Source organism: Petaurus breviceps, unplaced genomic scaffold (assembly GCF_028583685.1).
Source record: "Petaurus breviceps papuanus isolate PSGF00001 unplaced genomic scaffold, PetGlider_PUasm1.0 129, whole genome shotgun sequence".
Lineage (NCBI taxonomy): Eukaryota > Metazoa > Chordata > Mammalia > Diprotodontia > Petauridae > Petaurus > Petaurus breviceps.
The window spans coordinates 2,649,814-2,671,514 of NW_027185665.1; the positions used below are offsets into that span (position 1 = coordinate 2,649,814).

Sequence of the window (21,701 nt, forward strand, 5' to 3'; positions counted from 1 at the left end):
TCCCCTTTCTCTCCAAGTGCGGTCTTGCTCTCCTCACCCAGATTCAACTCTGGGCTGTAAATCAGACCTCACAGCCCTTGTCTTCTACCAGATATTGTGGTAATTAACCAGTTAATCTTCATAAAATGTTTTAAACTGCTTGAAAGAAAAGGGCTATTAATGAGTGGTTATTGAATACTTACTCATATTAATAATATTAGGTTAGGGTTTATAGGGCACCATGTTTCCCTAAAGACTTCAGGGTAGTGATTTTTACCCTCTTTAAATCATCTCCCATTTATTTCCTGCCACAGAAAGGAAAAAGTTCTATTAATTGCTATTTAAAGTTTCTAGAAGCAGAGGAAGTACTCCAGGGCAGTGAGCAGAGCCTCTATGAAGAATGTCCAGGATGACATGGGCAACAGGATTACAGGAAGGCAAGGCATGAAGGGGTTTGCCACCTGTCTTGGTGGAGGGAGTGCCTCCCCCCAGTAAGGAGATAATAAATCTCCTGTATTTATGTCACAGTCATTTCTGAATATGTTCTCCACTCCTCCCCACACACTGAGCTCTCATTTGTAACAAAGAAGAGCAATTAAGCAAAGCCAGCAGTGATGCTTGGGCCATGTCTGACAGTAGGCACAAGATTCCACCCCTGTAGGCCCTCACTTTTCTCCTGAAGGGAGGCCGCTGCTCCTCCCCATCCTTAGTCCTTTAGGACTAATGCAGTCATTACAGTCACTCAGAATTCAGCTTCCCTTCAGGCCTGATGGAGGTCACTTATATTACTTTACTTCATTCCCCATCCCTTCACACAAATCTTAACATCTTTCTCTGAATTTCTCATAGTTGTTATTCCTTATGGTGCAAGGATGTTCCATTGCATCCACAAGCTACAATTTGTTCAGCCATTCTCCATCAAACTATTTTTAGAGAGAGAGGAATGAACCACAGATAGGTTAGGCTACACATCACAATTTCTGGCAGAATTTTGAGTGGGAACTCCTGGATGCCAGTAGCTTTGGTTGTCTTCAATTCTTCCTTCTTCCTCTTCCTCCTCCTCCTCCTCCTCCTTCTTCTTCCTCTCTCTCTCTCTCTCTCTCTCTCTCTCTCTCTCTCTCTCTCTCTCTCTCTCTCTCTCTGTCTCTTTCACTCTCTCACACACACACAGGTTTAAATTGGGTGGGTGGTGGAGAGTGGGAGATGAGATTCCAATTCCTTTTTGACAGCTTCACAAAATTCCAACCCACTGGGTAATTTGGTGCAGCTGGCTACCATTCGCTTTTTAGGGCATCCCGGAACAGGAATAGCAGGGATATGGGCCCAGCACTCCTAAGGACTTGACCACCCAGAACTTAGCTTAACCACCCATAATCCTTCAAACTTTCAAATGCTCTGTAATCCTCAGGAAGCTAAGTGATCCAGATAAAGTATACAATAAGGGATCTCTGTGAGACCCAGACACAGTTGTAAGGTGGGCAGAATTCTCCTTTGATCCAATCATGACCCCTTTCTGCATCCTTTCTTTTGTCCTCAGCACCATTCTACCAGTGACCACTCGGTTTTTTTGGTTCCTCTAGTCCTCTTAAAAACTCCATAGGAAAAGTTCATTCACATCATTGTATTAGGGATTTGATGTGTTACCCCTCCCAGGGCTATTTGTGTACCAGAAAGACCACAGGGAAAGAGAAATGCTTAGTATAAAGGAAGGGTGGCATTTTAGGCCTGGAGGAAGGATGCCATCTCTCAGATTATGTTGCATATCCCACTCTGCCTTTTTCAGTTTTTTTTTTCATCTGTTTCAGTTTTCATGTGTTTCAGTTTTTTCATCTGTAAAACTAGAAATCTGGGCTCAGTGACCTCTAGGGTGATATCTAGCTCAATCTATGACCCTATAAATATGGGTATAATGTTATTGTTATATTTGGGGTCATCAATGGTGTGTGTGTGTGTGTGTGTGTGTGTGTGTGTGTGTGTGAAAAAGAGAGAATAATTAATGACACAACTGTGTAGAACAGGGGTGGGGAACCTGTGACCTTGAGACCCTTGAGGTCCTTGGATGTGGCCTTTACAGAACAATTCTTTTATTAAGGGGATTTATTCTGTGAAGTTTGGATTCAGTCAAAGGGTAGCAGTTGAGGACCCAGAGCACTACATGTGTATTTGGGTGCCAACTCTGGTCAACTTAATGGGGTATTTTGGGTCCCTAGGGTGTGGAGCCCTGGAGAGTTTGAATTGTTGCCTTTAAGACCTTAGTTAGGGAGCATGAAAAGAGTGATAATTAAGGCAGCAAGTAGAGGCAGGAGCCCCTGACCTGCATTCAGAGATCGACACGTGCTGGGTCTCTGCTGATTCTTATGCTAGGGGCAAGGATGACAACTTCCAGCAATTGTAAGTCATGGCCCAATTCTGAGCACCCAAGAGTCTCTGTATGAGGGAAAAAGAGAGCACCTGGGGTTGGAGATGAGAGGATGGGGCTAAGGAAAGAGGAGGGTGATGGAGTGTTAGCCACAAGTGGCTTGCAGAGTATCTGTGTGAGTTCAAGTCATTCCTTTCTATCCCTGTATCGTGCCTTATGCTTTCCAGCCTCCCAGGAGACCTTGCTTCCTTCCTTTGTTGTTGCTGTTGTGTTTTTCAGTTGTGTCTGACTGTTCATGACCTCATGGACCATAGCGCCCCGATACTGGTCATGGGGTTTTCTTGGTAAAGATACTGGAGTGGTTTGCCATTTCCTTCTCCAGTGGATTAGAGCAAAAAGAAGGGTAAGTGACCTTCCCATTGTCTCAGGAGCTAGACTGGATTTGAACTCAGGTCTTTCTGACACCAGGTCCCTAGCTCTATCCACTGAGCTACCCAGCTGCCTCCTTTACTAGGTTCTAATACCCTTCACTTCATCTTTATTGGTTGAAATCCTCCCCATCTTTCAAAGAGCAGCTTGCATTGCTTCCTTCATGAAAAGTATACCTAATCCATCCTCCTTCCTCTTAACCAGCTTTCCTCCTCGGAACCTCGGAACCCTCATAGCATTTACTACACACAGAAATAGGTTCCATCCCATGCACCTATACAGGTTAACACAAAAATCTTGGGACAGTTTTAAGCTATTAAAGCTTTAAATTGCCCTAAGACTTTTGGGACGCCCTATGTGTTAGCAGATGGAGTGATATCATTAAGATTTCTTTTGCTTTTACCTTCCTTATACTGGGCCAAAGAAGTAAAAACTGGGTTGGTTTGTAGGTGCTAGAGGTGGGGAAGAAAAAACAGTTATGTGTACATATATATATATATATATATATATACATATGCATACATATATATGTTTTAAAAATACACAAACACATACATATATATGTATACACACATACACATATATACACACACTCTCCTGTCCTGGAACATGGAAGAATGGTCTTGTTCTGATTAGTCTAGAAATCCAGTGAGTAGGAACTCATTTTAAATCTGAGTTAGGAAAAAGAAAAAAAGGTTGAAGAGGTGGTTAATCTTTTGTGTAGCTGAGTTCTTAATCTAGGCATAGACCTTCCCTTTCCAGACAGTAAACATGTCATGTCTGCCAGATTAGACAAATGGGAAAACAGAAAGAGAATTGGAAACCTGTGTTGCAAAAAGTGAAGCCAGATCGGGCTTTAGCGTGGAAGTCAGTCCACACGGTGGAGGAAGCTGAATGGCATTGTGCTATGTGACATTTTTATGCTAGGGCAGTGTGACATTTCTATAGGCTCTTGAAGGTGAGTAATTTATGGACTGGCAATGTTTGGAATGAGCCTTTCCTGTGTTCCATTCTCTCTGAGCCCTGCGTTCTGCTAATGTGATGATAGGTAACTTTCCCAGGTAGGGGCACATCTACCTTTTCACAGTGATTTCGTGGAAACACAAGGCTTTAACCTGGAGGATAGGCTTGAATTCTCTCACAGTGTCTTGGACACAGGAAAATATAACTCCTTGAGGACAGGTAATGTTTTGGTTTTGTCTTGTGTCTTCATCATGTGGTATATAACGCCTGTCACATATCAGGTGCTTAATAAATATGCTTGTTGGCTGAATGAGTGTACTCAATATCTCCTAAATTCTTTTAGTGGCTTGTGGCAGGGTTGAGGGGGGCAATGTTGGGGACTTTTTAGAGGGAAAGGGAACTCCCTTCAGTGGCCCTTGAATCATTTCCCTTAGACAGTTAACAGCAGTTTATGCCACCTGAGTAGGACTAGTCTGGTTTCAGTTATTACCCCATATGAGATCAATGGGCAGGTAGAGTGCTGGGCCTGGAGTCAGAAAGACATCTTCCTGAGTTCAAATCTGGCTTCAGCCCTTACTAGCTGTGTGACTCTGGATTTTGCCTCAATTTCCTCATCTGTCAAATGAGGTGGAGAGGAAATGACAAATTAGTACCTTTGTCAATATTTGCCAAATGGGGTTGCAAAGAGTTGAACTCAACTGAAAAACAACTGAACAACAAAATAAGATGAAAAATCTAGAGCTGCAGAGAACCTCAGAGGTCATCCAGTCCAACTCCTTTTAGAGGTGAAGAAGCTGGGGCTCGGGGAGGGTGATGTGACTTTCCCCAAAGCCATGGGGAGTAGTAATGGTTCTCTATCCCGCCATGTGTTAGGATCCATAAAAGCCCAAGGTTTGAATTAAAGTCCTTGATTCAGAGCCCATTTTCTCCCTGCTGTTATGAGGTGTATTCTACCCTCATAGAGTTACGAGAGGAACCCCCAGTAGAAAACGCCTTCAAAGCCTGGGGCTTCTCTTAAGCAGTGGATTTAAATATAGACTGATATGCTCCCTGCCAAGTCATGCAAAACACCAGTGTGACCCACAATTACATCTTCCTACATGTACTAAGAAAAGTCTCTTGAGTTTGTTCATTTCTAATCCAGATGTGGAGGTGTGAGGTTCATTCTTCAGGCTTCCTGGTTATACTCTGTGTAGAGATGCCGTGTGAACAATGACTCATGGGCCAGCCATATAGAAGTTACCCATTAGTCAATGTGCATGGTGTGAAGTGTTGGGTGCCCAACTCGGAGGACTAGAAATTGGGAGGAAGATTAGCTAGTACAAGTCAGCTAGGCCGCGGGTCAGATAACATCTGTCATACGCTAACCCTGGTACATACTATGTACAGTATGTGCTGTAGAACACCATGAACTGTGACCCCGAGATCACCAAGATATCAATGATTTTACTCCTCCTTCCTCCATTTTTGCTGCTTAGAGATTAGCACTCAATAGAAAAGGTATTGGATTTGGAGCCATTAAGACCCAGGTTTGAATCGGCTACTTGCTACTTGTGTGACCTTGGGGTAATCACTAAGGCGTTTTGACTCACAGGTTAGTGGGACATCGGAGGAGCACATGACCTTTTCCATTAGATTTGTGAGTTTCTTGAAGGTAAGGACTGTGCTTTGCCTCCTTTTGTATCCCTAGAGCTTGGGGGACGGATGTATAGTTTCTTTGTAGTTGATTGGTATCCAACTCTTTGTTACCCTATTTGGGATTTTCTTGGCAAAGATACTGGAGTGGTTTGCCATTCCCTTCTCCAGCTCATTTTACAGATGAAGAAACTGAGGCAAACAGCGTTAAGTGACTTGCCTGGGGTCACATGGCTAATCAGTGTCTGAGGCTGGATTTGATCTCAAGTGCTTAGTCAGGAACATAATAGGTGTTCAATAAATATTTTTTGACTAATTTTTATGCCTTAAGTGACCAGCAAGCTGGTCATTTATGATAGGTTTGTCCCGGGATTAAATAAGTTTCTTTGCCTTTTTAAGGAAAAACTGGCTTCATCTACATGGCAGGGACTGTCCAGTCTGACTAAAATTTGCTCCTACTGTAACACTGAGGGAAAGAAATCCTTCCTTGCAATTGGGTGGGGTGATGAGTAGGGTAGTGTTGACACATACGTAAATATGTTGAGGATCCTTCTGTTCGAATTGCAGAGAAGAATCAATCAGTTCCTGGCTACCAGCCATGGTGGCACCACTCCCTGAAGGGGGTGACGTAGTTCAGATAGTCCAATGATTCTTAAATTTTTCTTTTCAATTTGTTTTCCAAGTCAGTTATTTTTGCTATGTAATTCCCTACATTTTCTTCTGGATTTTTTTTCCCCCAGCCTTTTGACTTTGTTTTACTATTTCTTGTTGCTTCGTGGAATAATTGGATTCTGTTTGGTCCATTCTAATTTTCAGGGAGTTTGTTGCTTGGGCAAGATTTTGTATCTCTTTTGCCCAGCTGTTAATTTCCTTTCCAGTTCTTACATAGCTCTCTTTTCTTTTCCATTTTATTCTCCCCAGGTGCTCTCATTCCATTTATTTAAGAAATTAAAAAACAACAACAATTCTCGCTTCATCTCGTCCATGAATTCTAGCTGAGTTTGTGCCCAGGCTATGTTTTTCTCTGAGTCATTGCTTGTAGATGTTTTGTAGCAATTTTCTTCTTTTGCATTTGTGTCTTGTGTCCCTGTCACCATGTGGTAGGGTCCTTTTTTTGTTTGCCCCTTTTTCCAGCACACTTCCCGACTTTGGACTTATGTTAAGGCTGGGTTCTGCCACACTTTTGGAGGGAAGGTCTAGCCCGATCCTGTTGCTGCTTTCTTGGGGTGTTGAGTGTTGTGTTATTCTAGGACCTCAGGGGCAGATTAGGGAACAAACCTTTTCAGTGCTCCCAAAGTGGGTCAGATCCAGGGCAAAATCTGTTTTGATCCCCTCTAATCTGAGCTCCACGGGTTCTTGACCTGGGTTTGGATCTGTAAAAAAGCGGGTTACTACTGGATTGATTCTACCCCTGTTTGCCAGCTGGAAAACTCTTTTGGTTCGGAGTGATAGAATTATAGGTTCTTCTTTAGTCTGGGATTCCCACCCTGATTATTCTTGTATGGGCTGGTCCAGATGCTGGAAGGTTGGGGTCTGAGCCATACTGTTGATGTTGCTGACTTCTGAACCTTGGCCTTTTCTCATACACTGCTTAGGGTCACCCTACCTGGGGATGCTATCCCCCTGTATAGATCCCCTTCTTAATCTGCCCTTAATTTATGACCCAGGACTGGGTATCAGGTGACAAAACTGCCAGATGGCCCCTGTTCTCATTGCATTGATCAAGGATGGGTCTGATTGTGCCCTACCTAGGGTCTGGGGTCTCTTCTGGTTCTAGTTTATAGCCTTTCCATGGGTCCTGAAATATTTCACGTTCTGCATGCTATTGGCCTGACCCAGCACCGAGCACTTAGTAGACATCCCTATCTATCTCCCTATGATGATTTGCACTGGACAAATGACCCCTTGTGACTTTTTATGAGTTTCCCCATCAGGAGTCTGTCTAGTGCATTTTCTAGATCTGTTTGGAGGAGTTACTGCATGGTTTCCTACCACTCTGCCATCTTGGCTCTGTCCCCCACCTCTCCACCCCTGTTAGTTTCTAGTTTTAGGCACCACAGTGACTTTTGGATAGGCTGGGGTGGGGGTGGGGGACTAGTTGATTCTGAATCTTGCATCTCTGTCATTGCTGTGTTGGCACACACCCCTGTCCTCTGAGGCACCTCTGAGGCTCCTGGCAGCATTATAAAGGGAGGGTGGTATGTACTGGAATCTCAGGTGAAGAGTCCTTCAGTTTAACTGGGCAACCAGCTCTCCAAGGCATGCTGAGGAGGGCAATTCAGTCAATGAGGCAGTGACTCCTTTCCACAAGGGCTTTTTGTCTGGCAGAGCCTACGTGGATGTTGTTTCCTCACAATGACTGTCTAAGAGATCCATCAGTTTCCAAGACAGTCCCAAACAATAAGTGTGAAACGAGGGGCACTTTTCCCCCCTTGGGACAGTTTCTGTGGAATTCTCCATACATTTTCTTTCTTCCAAACTAGGGGAGAGTGGGGAGTGGGTGTTGGCAGGAGGAATAAGAGGGTCATCTGATGCATTCTTTCCCCAAACTATTCAATTAGGGGAAAGTCTGTCCAGGGTTATACAATGGGGTGAGGGATGGTTACAACTGCAGATCTGAATAAACACGTTTTATTTTGACTCTTCTCTTGTCTCTTGTTGTGTCTTGTAGAAGGAATGGGATGAGGAAGAGTACCTCTCACTGAGGCCAAAGCAAATTCCTTTCATTAATGTCTGGGTCCAGGGAAAATATTTAATGATTTTTTGTTTAGATGCTGCATTGATATTTTCCAAACTGTTTGGCAAGTGGCTATTTAACAATTGTGATCTAGAGCATTTGCATTTCTAGTTTTTCCTCACTTGGATGCTGTCCTGGTAGAAGTGACTTCATCACAAATGAATTTACTGAAGAGGTTTCTGACTTGTTGCTTTTCTTAGCTGAGGGTGCCTTGAGTTCCCATTAAGGAGGGGTAGAACTCTACAGTTGAGAGAGGTCACACATGTGCCCACTCCTGTACTCTCTCCTTCCCTCTCACTTTCTCTCATGCTCTCTTCCTCTCTCTCTCTCCCCATTCTCTCTTTCGTCCCCTCTCCTCCCCAGGTAATTTGTGGGATCTGTAGGTTCCTTAGGATGACTGGCAGCATTGTAGAATATTTACCCATTCTCTATTGTATTATTGTAATGCATAGAGTCATAGAATAGAGTCTATATTGCCCTATTGTTACATATCACTATATAACACAATTATTCATTATATGCATAGAGTATATATTCTCTCGATGACTCATTTGTGCTATTCCCTTTATATTTATGGTTAGCATTTCTTAACAGAAAGGGAGAGTCATCTGAGATCAACATTGGCCATTGTAGTTGGTGTGAATTCTGTTGTTCTTTAGAGTTGTCTTCATTTATTATTTGTTATATTATATATTATGTTATTATTTATTATATGTCTTCATTTACTTTATTGTAGTCATTGTATTCATTAGTCTTTTCATTCTGGTGTCTCCACCCACAACGATTTGTGTAGACATTGTTCCTCAAAGAACTGTAATAAATATGCCATTCCATCTACATAGCACAATTTGTTCAGCCTTTTCCATATTGGTATTGATAGAGACATCATTTGTCAGAATCATAAAATCTTAGACTTGGAAGGGACTTTGGCAGTCATCCAGTCCAACCTTCTCCCCACTTAAAGAATTCCTTCTTTATGCAGCATGGTGTAGTGGAAAAAACATTGGGTTTGTAATCAGAACAATCAAGCAAGAAGCATTTATTAAGCACCTCCTGTGTACCAGGCACTATGGCAGGTGCTGGAGATAGAAAGAAAAAAACAATGAAACAACCCATAGGGTCAAGGAGCTTAGTTACAGTCTTCGCTTGAAATGTGCTCTTGATGTTCACTTAGCTGTGTGGTTAAGTGTAACTTACTTTACTTCTAAAATGTAACCATTTACTTCTCCCTTATAAAGATGGCATAATATTGTGCTACCTACCTCAATAAATTAGGTCAATAGACATTTATTAAATATAGTTGCGCTAAGAGCTGGGGATACAAACATGAAAAAGAAAGACAGCCTCTGCTCTCAAGGAGCTTATAATCTAATTGTTGTAAGGTTTGTCCTTTCTTCTGGAAGAGGATTGAGAGTCAGGGAGGTGATACCATGACTTACAAGTGAATTGGATTTAAGTGAGGGAAGGGCTGTGCAGTCACCAGCCTCATTTGTACCCTTGAGTGATTGAAGCCACTCCCTTGCTTTCATTCTGATTTACAATCTAATAGGGGAAGATAAGGAAGTTGGAGTGGGGCGGGAAGATGCCTGGAGTGGGGCATGATGGGAAAGTCCTGAGGGGTACTGATGGGTGGGAAATGAAGGGCTGTTGTGAGGAAAGCACTTTGTACACCTTTTAGTACTTTCCAAAGGAGAACTATTGTTAAAGCATCCCTAAAAAGATGGTAACCCTTCTAATCACAGGGAACTCACACTTTAACAAAGTCATTTTCATCTTGGGACAGTTACTATTGTTAGAAAGTCCTTCATTGCTTTGGACTCCAGTTTGCCTCTGTGGCATCTGTCTATTAGTTTGACCTGCTGTTGCTATAGAAAATATCGATTCCCTCTTTCAAATATTTGAAGAGAGCTAGTTGATTACCATCTGACTTCTGCTCACCTACAGTGTGGGAATTCAGTGGCCTCCAGCAGATGCAGCCTTGTGCCATGTCCTTGCTACCTCTGGCCAGCCCTGTTTCTGTCAGTGGCCATAGCCCAGTCCTGGACAGAGATAGTAGAATGTGTTTGGCACCTCTGGTTTTAGGCAGTATGCCCAGGGAGGGTGCTGCCGCCATTACCTTGGCCACCCAGGTGTATCCCAGATACTAAACATTGGCTGGTTTCTAAGATGCTTGGAAAGGTTGTTGGCAGTGGTAGAAACTGTGATGACATTAGTGTGGGGAAGACTTTAGGAAAAATCTCCTTGATTTAATAGTTCCACAGTTCAACAGTGTTCTAAGTAGCAGTTGGTATTCATCAAATAGAGAATTCTTTGGGGGAGGGAGGGAAAGGCAGGGGCTTTAGGCTTTTGAGTCACATTTTTATAGACCAGGAAGGTTTCCAGGGCAATTAAAATGACAGGATATTTTTGGCAGGAGATGGCCTCTTCTGTTGGAATGCTTGCCAGTCTGAGCCCCGTTTCCCTCCCTATTTGTCAGTGGTGCCTTAGACCCTGGCTTCTGGGCCATGTTTCCATTCTTAACTATCCTAAAAACTGAAAGGCCTTACCTTAGAGGGAGGTAACTTTCTAGAAAGAGATGAGAGGTGACTTACAAGGGGGTCTTCAAATGCAGGTATGCCCCCATTTTAAGAAAACATAAAAATCTAAATTCACAAGACAGATGGGAATATGACTTGTTTATTACACAAATAAACTCACTGCAGGGTTCTTTCAGTTGTGAACTCAACTGAGGAACTTTTTTGGAAAATCAGCTCATAGGTTAAATTTATCAGGAACATAAAACATGTCAGTGATTCTGGCCTTGTATTCAGAGACCTTCTTACATGTCCCAATATCCCTGGATAACTCTCAGAACTGAAAGTTGCAGATGAATTGCCACTCTGCATTTGGTGGAAGGAGTTTTCCTACTGGGAGTTCTCCATACTGGAGCAACTATCCCCCAAAAGAAATTATATTTAAAAGACAAAGTATCTGTCCAGAAGCTGGTGATTTATCTATCTATCTCTGCCCAAGATAGGATGAGAAGAAAGGGACTTGAGATTCAAAATAGGAAACACCCAGTTTATTCATTAAAATAAGGAATTGACTTAAGGTTATTAGGAACAAGAAAGATTCATATTAGCTTTTTCATGGTTAAATATGAGCTTATTTCAAGGCAAGGAAATGTCCTAAGGAACTTTTTCCTACAGTTTGAGGCCCCCATCCCCACCTTTGCCGACTGACTAAAGGCATTGGATGGACATTCAAGGGGCTTTATAATCTAACCTCACTTTGCCTTTCCAGCTCTACTACAGCTCTTTCTACAGCAGCTTCTACTGCTCCAGGACTCACACCCTCTACTCCAGTCAAACTGGTCTGCTCACCATGTGCTGAATAAATTTTGCATTCTTTTGCTTCAAGGATTCTTCTTAGGATGGCCATGTTCAACCCCTAGTTCTGAGTGTTTTAGTCATTCTTCAAAGCCCAGATTACATGCCACCACTTCTGTGAAGCCTTGCCTGATCATCCCGTCTAGAAGAGAATGTAGAGCTAGTGAGGATCTTACCAAGATCACCTAATCCTGGACCTCAGCAACTAAGCAGATAAGCTTATACCTTTTTTTTTCTCTAACATTTTGCTTATGCCCCCAATATGAAATTAATTTTTGTTGCCTCCTTCTCTAGTTATTTGTGCTTACATGCTATAATCTGTACTAAATTATAAGCTTCTTGAGGACAGAGACCTTATGTTATTCATCTGTTAGTGTCTCACCTATGGGCAGCTGGGTGGTTTAGTGGACAGAGCACTGGGCTCATCTTTGTGAGTTCAGATTTGGCCATAGTCACTGTTTGCCTCAGTTTCCTCGTCTGTAAAATGAGCTGGAGAAGGAAATGGCAAACCACTTGAGTAGCTCTGCCAAGGAAACCCCCCAAAAGGGGGGTCTCAAAGAGTTGGACATGCTAAGCATCTCACATAATAGAATTACAGATTGTCAGTGCTGGGTGTTGGCTGCCTCCTGACTCAGATGCTGCAGGGAGTTCTTCCTGGAACCTCCATTTTGGGAAGGGGGTCAGGCCACCCATCCCAGCCACCCTCATTCTCCAGATTTAGCCACCACACCCCTGCACAGGGCCATCATTTCCTACCTCCCTTTTAAATTTCCTTTTTACATGATGTCTTCCTCCATTAAAATAGAAGCTCCTCGAGGGCAGGGACTAGCTTTCTTTTTGCTTTTATCTGTATCCCTAGAGCTTAGCACAATGCCTTGAGAGCAGTAAGAGTTTAATAAGTGTTTGTTGATTGTTGACTGAGTGGCACCATCCAATATCTTATTTGGAAAATGCCTAAATGGGAATTCTCTCTACAACGTCCCTAACAAGTGATTGTCCAGCCTCTATTTGGAGTTCTCCAGTGAGGGGGACTCCACACTGCCTTCACCCTTCAGGAAGCCCATTCCATTTCTGGAATCGTGAGTAAGTTTTCCCTTAAAATCAAGTTGAAATCCACCTTTTTGCACCTTCCACCCATTGCTTCTAGTTCTGTCCTCTCTGGGACCAAGCAGGACAAGTCTAATCCCTCTACTGTATGGCAGACCTTCAAAAGACACTTGGCATGTTTGCCTTAATTTTATTCTTAAGGCTAAAGCCTCCCATTTCTTCCCCGAGCTCTCATATGACATGCTTTTGAGTCCCCTCACCATTTGATTCACTTCCTCTGGACTCTTTCCAGCTTGCAAAGTTATTTATGAACTGTCTCATGCAGAGCTAAATGGAGCAGTCTAGGTGTGGTCTAACAAGAGCAGAGTATAGTTAGTCCATCAGCTGACAGTAATTCATTCAGTGCTTCCTGTGTATTAGGCACTGTGCTAAATACTGGGATACAAAGAGATGAAGAACCAAAACCAAAACACACCCCCAGTCCCTGCCTTCTAGGAGTTCACATTCTGCTTGGGAAACAAGTGAATACCTAGGCATATACAAGATAGATCCATAGTAGATCACTAATAGCCGGGATCGTTAAGTCTTCCTGCGAAAGGTGGGGCTTGAGCTAAGTCCTGGAGGATGCCTGGGAAACCAAAAAGTGGAGGTGAGGGGCCAGAGTAGGGTCTTACTTTTGCTGCTGACTGCCCTTTTGATCCTGAGCTAGTCACCTTACATTTCTGACTCTGTTTCTTCATCTGTAAAATGAGGAAATTGTTCTAGATGATCCCTTAAGGTGCCTTGCAGTTCTAAATCGAAGGATTCTGTGAGCCTTAATTATTACCTCTCTCCTTCTTTACACTATGCTTTATTGAATTGGCTTTTTTTTTTTTTAGGAGAAAGAATGAATGAAAAAAAATTATTTAGCAGTTACCCTGTGCAAGGTACTATGCTAAGCTCTGGGGATACAAATACAAGGAATCTAGACAATTCCTGCCTGCCCTCAGGGAGCTTACATTCTAATGTGGGAAGACATTAGACATTCTAAAAAGAAACCTGAAGGCCCAGGGGTATGTGCATGCTTATTAGCCCAGTTTGGAAACACCTGGGATATGGTGTGGTGAGGCCTGGTTCTGAGCAGGATAAAGCAAAAAGTCACCTAAGGATCCTTGGGTCCCAGGAGCAGTGCCTGAGTACCAGTGGGAGAAGGATAATGAACATGGCTGGAATTCAGGAACCATCGTTTGGAAATGGCTGAGACATGGTTTGGAATCCTGGTGCTGGCAGAGATAAGGCAAAAAAAAAAGAGCTCCTTTGTTGACTCATGTTGAATTTGCAGTCTGCGGAAACCCCATTTTGAAATTTTGATACATTTTGGTACACATTGTATCTTCCTCATGCTATACTTCAGCAATAGATTTTTTAAAAATTCAAATGTAATACTTTAGACTTACTCCTATCAAATTTTACTTTATTGGACCAGTCTTATTGTTTAGTTTTTAAGAAAAATATTATTAAATTTTTTATTTTTAATTTATGGAATAAAACAAGCATTTATATAACATAATAGAATTAAAAAAAGATGATTCCACATGGAACTGCAAATCTGCTATGTACAACTTGCTATTCCTTTCAAATATACAGCAAAATGATGTAAATTTCTTTTTTTTTTTTATTCCCCCACCTCACCCTAGGATGTGAAACTAGATGTAACCCTAGAGATGCTGAAAAATGCCCCATTTAAAATAGCTCTAGACAGTATGAAATACCTGGGAGTGTACATGTCAAAACACTGTTTAGTTTTTTGAGATTTTTTTGAATTCCTATTATGTTAACACATTAATTATCCCATCTCATTCATAAATTTGATAAATATGTCATCTATGACATCACCCAAGTCGTTGATTAAAATAAAAGATTCTGTATAAGACCAAGGCCAAATCCCTGAAGGTCCTATGCTCTCTCCTGGATGACAGTGATCATTGGGCTCTAACCATTCAGTGTGTTTCAGATCCACCTAACCATGCTGTTATTCACATGCCGTCTCTCCATCTTGTCCACAAATACATCCCAAGATATTTTGCCAAATTTCTCAGTGAAATCCAGCTATGCCCCAATGCAACCCCGACCCCACCGTTCTAGTTAGCATCTCAAAATAGAAAGTGAGGTTAGCCTGGAATGACTTGTCCTTGAAGAACCCCTGCTGCTTATTAAAACTCATCATGTCTCTAAGTGCTCAAAAATTATCCCTCTAATCATCCAACACAGAATTTTACCAGGAGTGGAAGTTGTTACTGTAACATGAAGAGACTGAGACCTTGAAAAATTAATTGATTTACCCAAAGTCACATAGGTTTCTTGTTGTTTAGTCATTTTTCAGTCATATCTGACTCTTCATGACCCAGTTTAGGTTTTTCTTGGCAAAGATACTGAATTGGTTTGCTGTGTCCTTCTCCAGCTCATTTTACAGATGAGGAAACTGAGGCAAATAGGGTGAAGTGACTTGCCCAGGATCACAGGGTTAGTTAGTGTCTGAGGCCAGATTTGAACTCAGGAAGATGAGTCTTCCTGTCTCCAGATCTGGTACCATCCACTATCCAGCTGCACCTAGAAATGGGACTAGATTCCATGTCTCCATGATTCCTAGTCTAGTATTGTTTCTACTTTATGCCACTGTTTTCCAGCTGACATTTAATAAACATTTGTTAAATGAATAAATGACATGAATGCATGAGTGAATTTATCAAAGCTCCATTAGCTGTTCCAAGGTTTGACTAAGATGAGCCAGGCTTCTTCTGTTTGCTTTGTTAGAGCTGCAAAGATCTTCTTCCCATTGATTTCCTTTGAGTCTGAGAAGAAAAGAAGCAGTCAGAGGGGCGAGGGTCAGGCCCACAGATTGAAATACGGATTTTCGATATGTAAAATATATTTTAGTGTAACACATAGTGGTATGCATGAGAATACTGTGTTGGTAAATGTGTCCTTAAATTGGTCAATAAGCCTTCCTTGCCCTTGCCTTTACCTTGGAATGGCTCTTGATGGTGTCTGTACTTGGCTGTTCTTTAAAGGCTGGTTTGCATGTCAGGGAACCCAGCCTCGGGCCCCAAGGCACTTGGTAAGTACTGCTGAGGAGGTTTGATTGGATGTCAGTATTAAGCATAACCCAGCGGTGAGCTTTGCTTTACTTTAATGTTTAACTAGATGACCCTATTTCACTCCAATGGAACATCCAAAGAATGGGATCATAAGATTATAGAGCTGGAGCTGGACGGGACCTCATGGGTCATCCAGTCTAACGCCCTCATTTTACAAATGGAGAAACTGAAGCCCAGAGAAATTAAATGACTTGTTCCATTTCAAGGAAAGTGCTCAGCTCTCCATGCTTATGCCTTTGCTCCGCTCTAGGCTTTAGTCCTGGCTCTTAAGACTTCATTCTCCATTATAATCTCAGCACCCTAGAAGATTATCCCACCCCTGTGGCCCCTTCCTCTGGTTTGTTGGTTCCTTTAAGAGCTTCCATTTGAAGGAAAGTTCCTATGTCAGCTGTGTTGATGCCTTCATTCCTTTCTAGGGTTCGTTGCTGATTCTCCAGACTTTTTTCCACCACTATGCTCTTCACAGCTAACTCTCCCCACATCTTCAGCTCCCTTTTATGTATTGTCTTCCCCCCTTATGTTGTAAACTCCTTGAAGGCAGGTCCTCTCTTTTTGCTTGTATTTGTATTCTTAGAACTTAGCACAGTGTCTGGTGTGTAGTGGACTTGTCCCAAGGTCTTTGTTGTTCAGTCATTTTCGATCGTGTCTGATTCTCCATGACCTGTTTTGATTTCCTTGGCAAAGATACAGAAGTGGTTTGCCATTTGCTTCTCCAGCTCATTTTACAGATGAGGAAACTGAGATAAATAGGGTTAAGTGACTTGCCGAGGGTCACACAGTTTAAGTGTTGGAAGTCAGATTTGAATTCAGGAGGATAAGTCTTCCTGACTCCAAGCCCAGAACTCTATGCACTATGGTACCAGAGCTACCCATCCCAAGGCCACACAGGTGGAAAGAAGCAGAGCTGAGATTTGAACTCAGGTCCTCTAACTCCAAATCCAGTGAGTCTTCCACTATCCGATTTTGCTTCCCCTGAACTACCATCAATCAAAGCAAATGCAATCACTTACTAGGTAGCACAGAAAACCCTATAGCTCTTCTTCCTGGCATCCTTTCCTTGGAGAGAAAATCATGGAGCATTTGTTAGATTGGAAAGAGAACTTGGAGATCATTTCATTGAACCCCTCAATTTTTTTTTTACACAAATGAAGACAGTGGGACAAGGAGAAAGAACAAGGGCCAGTGGGAGGCTTAGGGGTTGTGTAGTTGTGCTTTGGGGAGGATTGATAAGACTTGACAGGAAGGAGCTGAGTTTGAATAGGGGATGGAGGGGACAACTGGAAAATGTGGGATAGTAGAGTATTGGAGCTGGAATCAGAGGACTTGAGTTCAGATCCTGGCTTTGCTACCATGTGAAGCTGGATACATCTCAGTGCTTGGTACACATTAAATGCCTAATAGTTGCTTTTTGATGCAATTTTCTAGGTCTCATCTAAGGTCCTTTCTAGGTCTCCATCTATTTTCTTTTTTAACCAGAATGTGACTCATTGATGTAGGGGGTTTCTGGTGAGGAACCTCTTCTACCAATACAGATTGGCCCCTTCTCTGCAACTTCTAGTTCCAGAAAATAACCTGTTTAAGTAATTTTTCAGTTGTGTCTGCCTCTTTGTGACCCCATTTGGGGTTTTCTTGGCAGAGGTACTGGAATGTTTTCCCATTTCCTTCTCCCACTCATTTTACAGATGAGGAAACCAAGGCAAACAGGGTTAAGTAACTTTCCCAGACTCCCACAACCAGATGTGTCAGGGGCAGAAGCTGAACCTAGGTCTTCTTGACTCTGAGGCCAACTTTCTCTCCTCTGCATTATACTAGATCTCAATCTGTGATCCTATGAAAGAAGAGACTCAGGGAAAAGTGACTTGACCAAAGTCATGCTGCTAATGACAAAGAGGGGATGAAAACCCATGGCCTCCTGATTCCTTAACTCAAGCCAGTTGTGTTTCTACTATGCCAAGGCGTTTAATGGGATACATTTGACTCTTGGAAAGGTCAAAGGCTATGTACACTAAGAAGCAAATTCAGATATCACATACAGTTCAGGTGTGTGTAAATCTTTTTAAAGCAAGCTCTCACTGATGTATTCTAATGGGAGACAAGAATAGCCACAGATGATTTGTTAACTTCCTCAGCCATTTCACTTTGCTCCCCCTTTCCCACCTCCCTGTCCCCAAGCCATTTTTCAGAGTTGCTAAGAAAGGGATGTGAAGTTGACTCTCTGATTTTCACTGCTTTTTTCTTTCCACCTTCCAATAGAGGTGCTAATGAATGGGAATTGGTCAAAAGGTGGGGAGCAAGGTAAGAGGAGTCAAGTGAAAGGCACCAATTATCCACAAAAAGCAAGATAAATATAATTTTGAATCATAAAAAGTGAATTGTATTCAATTCTTTTCAATGTAAGGAAGACTGAAAAAATAATGACATCTAAGGCAACAGAGACAGCGTGGTAGTGGTAAGAGCCTCGACCTTGAGGTCTGTATTCGAATCCTGCCTCCAACATATATGAATTGTGTATCCTTTGTTGTTGTCATTCAGTCATGTCCGACTCTTTGTGGTTTTCTTGGCAAAAATACTGGAATAGTTTGCCATTTCCTTCTTCAGTTCATTTTATAGATGAGCAAACTGAGGCAAATAGGGTTAAGTGACTTGCCCAGGGTCACACAGTCAGTAAAGCATCTGAGGCCATATTTGAACTCAGATCTTTCTGATTCTAGGACAGGTGCTCCATCCACTGAGTCACCCAGCAGTCCTGTGTATCCTTAGGCAAGTCATTTAGGCATTTCGAGTCTCAGTTTTCCCATCTGTAGGGTGAGGGTAATAATATTCTCTAAACCTCAGTTGTATCATTTGTAAAATGATAGGGTTGAACTGACCTTCTTGCTCCCAATCCTTTGTGAATCCATTTGAGGTTTTCTTGGCAAAGATACTGGAATAGTTTGCCATTTCCTTCTTCAGTTCATTTTACAGATGAGTAAATGTCACAGGATTGTTGTGCAAAAAAGCACTTTGTAAATCATCAAGGGCTGTGTAGATAGGGGGCCATCGTTGTGTGTTTCGGATTATGTGGATTTATCGGAAAATTGATTGTTTTTACTGAAATAGGAATTCACATGACCCTGGGTAGAATTTGCTCCCCACCTCCACCCCCCGAAACCAGCATTCTTTCCATGGTACTAGGCTGTCCTAGAATGGAGGCTTCTTAGGGTAGTAAAAGACCAGAGCTAGAGTTAAGAAATCAGAGTTCGAGTGCCTTATTGGATGAAAAATGGCAGGAGAATCTCTTTTTTTTTTAACTAAAGGGGTGCACACACATCAAACCATTCTTAGAGGATGGTTGTGTGTTTGGCCAGATTGTCATTTTGATCTTGTTCCCTGTGTTTGGAGTCTCTTTCTGGGTTTAGGTCTTAGTGTAGGGACGGCTGGAGGTGATTCTAGGCTGACTTCTCTTGTCCATAGCCAAGCCTGTTTGAAGACTGTCTAATCATAGGACTGACTCCCTCTGAGGTCTGGGGCCATGCCTTCTGAAAATACTCCTTCCAGACAACTGGTGGGTGCTTTGGCCACATGGCATAGTGCTGTCAGAGTGCCAGCCCCAGAGGAATGCTGGGCTTCAGGTCTGGGTCACAGAGTGTATTCATGGAACCACACAAGAGCCTGAAGCAGAATGTGCAGCTTTGTCTCTTTTTAGATTCTGGAAGAAGACCACTTGGTCTCTGAATTTTTAGCACCTGACATATAATAAGCATTTAATAAATACTTGTAAAAACAAATAAATCTGTAAATCACAGACCTAGACATGGCAGGGGCCTTAGAGGTCAAGTCTGACCCTTTCCTTTTACAGATGGAGAAATGAAATGACTTGCCCAAAGTCACCCAGGAATAAGCAGCAAAACCAGGATCTGAAGCCCCCTTCCTCTAACTCCAGGGTTTTTCCTGTGGTTCTTCACTCTATTCTATCTAGTAGTCAGGAGACCTGAGCTCACTATCAGTTCTACTACCTAGTATCTGTGGGATTTTAGGTTAGTCATTTAACTTTTCTCAGCCTCAGTTTCCTGATCTGTACAATGGGAATAACAATGCTTGCATTACTTACCTCTAGGGAGGAAAGTTCTATAGATGTGTGATCTGTCATTACTCACATAGCGCCTATCTTGCCCTGGAGAATTTGAAGAATGAGTGCTTCACTATTTACTTTGCAACTGATAAAGATTAAGGCAACACTTTGTGAGATATATGTGTGTGTGTATATATATGCTTGTATACACGTACATATGTGTAAACATGTAGTTATAACACACATAAATGCATATAATTATGTGTATATTTATGTGTGTATATGTATATATGCATGCATGTGTGTGTGTATCTATCCATCTATATCTCCTAGGACTTAGAAGGAAAATGCCTGTATAGAAATCCAAAACTCTGTTGTTTTCCCAATTAGATGTGAGCTCCTTGAGGGCAGGGGTTGTCTTTTGCCTATTTTTGTATAATTAGCACAGTCTAGGACAAAGTAGGTGTTCAGTAGATGTTTATTGACCCACTTTCCAAGCATCATAGAATTGAGTTAAACCTGGACATTAGCCATAAGCTTGTTGCCTAAATCAAGGCCCACCTCCTGCATGGGGCTGGTCCCGGGCAATGCTAGGAAGAAGGTAAAGCAGCAGAATATATAGAGGAGAACCATCCAGGGAGTCTGAAGTCTCTGGTTCTACTCTCAGTTTTGTCAGTAACTGTGTGACTTTGGAGAAGTCACTTTCCACCTCAGAACCTATTGACTCCCTTGTATAATGAAGGTTTTAGAGCTAAACCTGGTGATCCGTGGACTCCCTCTAATCTAACCCTTGATTCTTCTACTCTCGGCGTATCAACAAGGTCTCTAATTGTGGAGATTTTTCCAAGACCTGCACTTACTGACTCAGAGTCATTGACAAGGAATCTATATAACCTCGTTACCGGGAATCTCCTGAGCAATAATGGACTGAAATGAATGTCTAAGCTATTGAGCAAAACACCAGAGGTGATGCTGGTGCTAAGCCATAGCCCTGACAGTGAATTTGGAATTTAGGGCCTTTCCCATTTCCCAAACTTTGAAGGTATTCTTCCTTTGAAGAAAAAAATGTAGCCAGGGTGCCTGGTCCCAGGGAAACCGTGGAGCGGGTTTCAGCGTTCCCTACCAAGCCTTCCTGCTTGCATTTCCCTCTGTTCTTCCACTGCTTCCTAAGCATTTAGGGTTGTATTGTTATTGGTTTTCAGTCCAGTCCAACCCCATCACCCCATTTGAGGTTTTGTTGGCCAAAGATACTGGACTGGTTTGTGTTATAGGAATGTAAATTTTTAAGATCTTCCCTGCCCCTAGGTTAAGTGCACCTGGAGCCTGTGGTGGGAGGCTTGTTTTTCAGGACAGCCCATACCTTGGTGCTTTGTGATTGGGCAGTGGGTCAAGAGGGTTGTTACATTCTCTGAGCCAGGAGAAGGCTATACAGTCCCTGATGTGAGACTTTGTTTTGGGGCTCATTTTGAGAAGTGTTGTATGACTTGACCAGATGAGACTCTGGGCAGCCTTTGAGAGCCCCCTGGCTTTGAAAAACCCAGATGCTGATGCTTCCCTCTCTGTTAATTGTGATTTGGTATGGATGTAATGGTTGGACAGTTTTCAAGCCTGTCTGCTTGAAATGTTTCTGTCTGTATACTCTGAAGTTCAGGGTGCTGACCTTTTTCCCCTGAACTAGGTAAGTGATATATGTTTGATTGATTAAAGCAAGATTGTTAACCCATTTTGAGTTGTTTTCCTTTAGAAAAGCAGATCTAAGAACCTGTGTTGGCAGCCACCCTGGGGATGCTGGGGTACTTGCTGCTACAGTTTGCCATTTTCTTCTCCAGCTCATGTTACAGATAAGGAAACTGAGGCAAACAGGGTTAAATGACTTGCCCAGGGTCACACAACTGGTAAGTGTCTGAGGCCAGATTTGAACTCAGGAAGAGGATTCTTCCTGACTCCAGGCCCAGCACTGTATCCATTGTGTCACTCTTTTTTTTTTTTTTTTTAA

The 21,701-nt window shown here is 42.4% G+C and overlaps 1 protein-coding gene and 1 long non-coding RNA gene across 4 annotated transcripts in view; both read left to right on the top strand.

The window, feature by feature from the left end:
* LOC138172841 (uncharacterized) overlaps positions 1-21,701 on the top strand; it is a 578,919-nt gene that overhangs the window by 70,779 nt on the left and 486,439 nt on the right. The gene's annotated exons all lie outside the window — the stretch shown is intronic.
* The window catches only part of LOC138172796 (PDZ domain-containing protein 2-like), a 494,585-nt gene that overhangs the window by 39,493 nt on the left and 433,391 nt on the right, over positions 1-21,701 (top strand). The gene's annotated exons all lie outside the window — the stretch shown is intronic.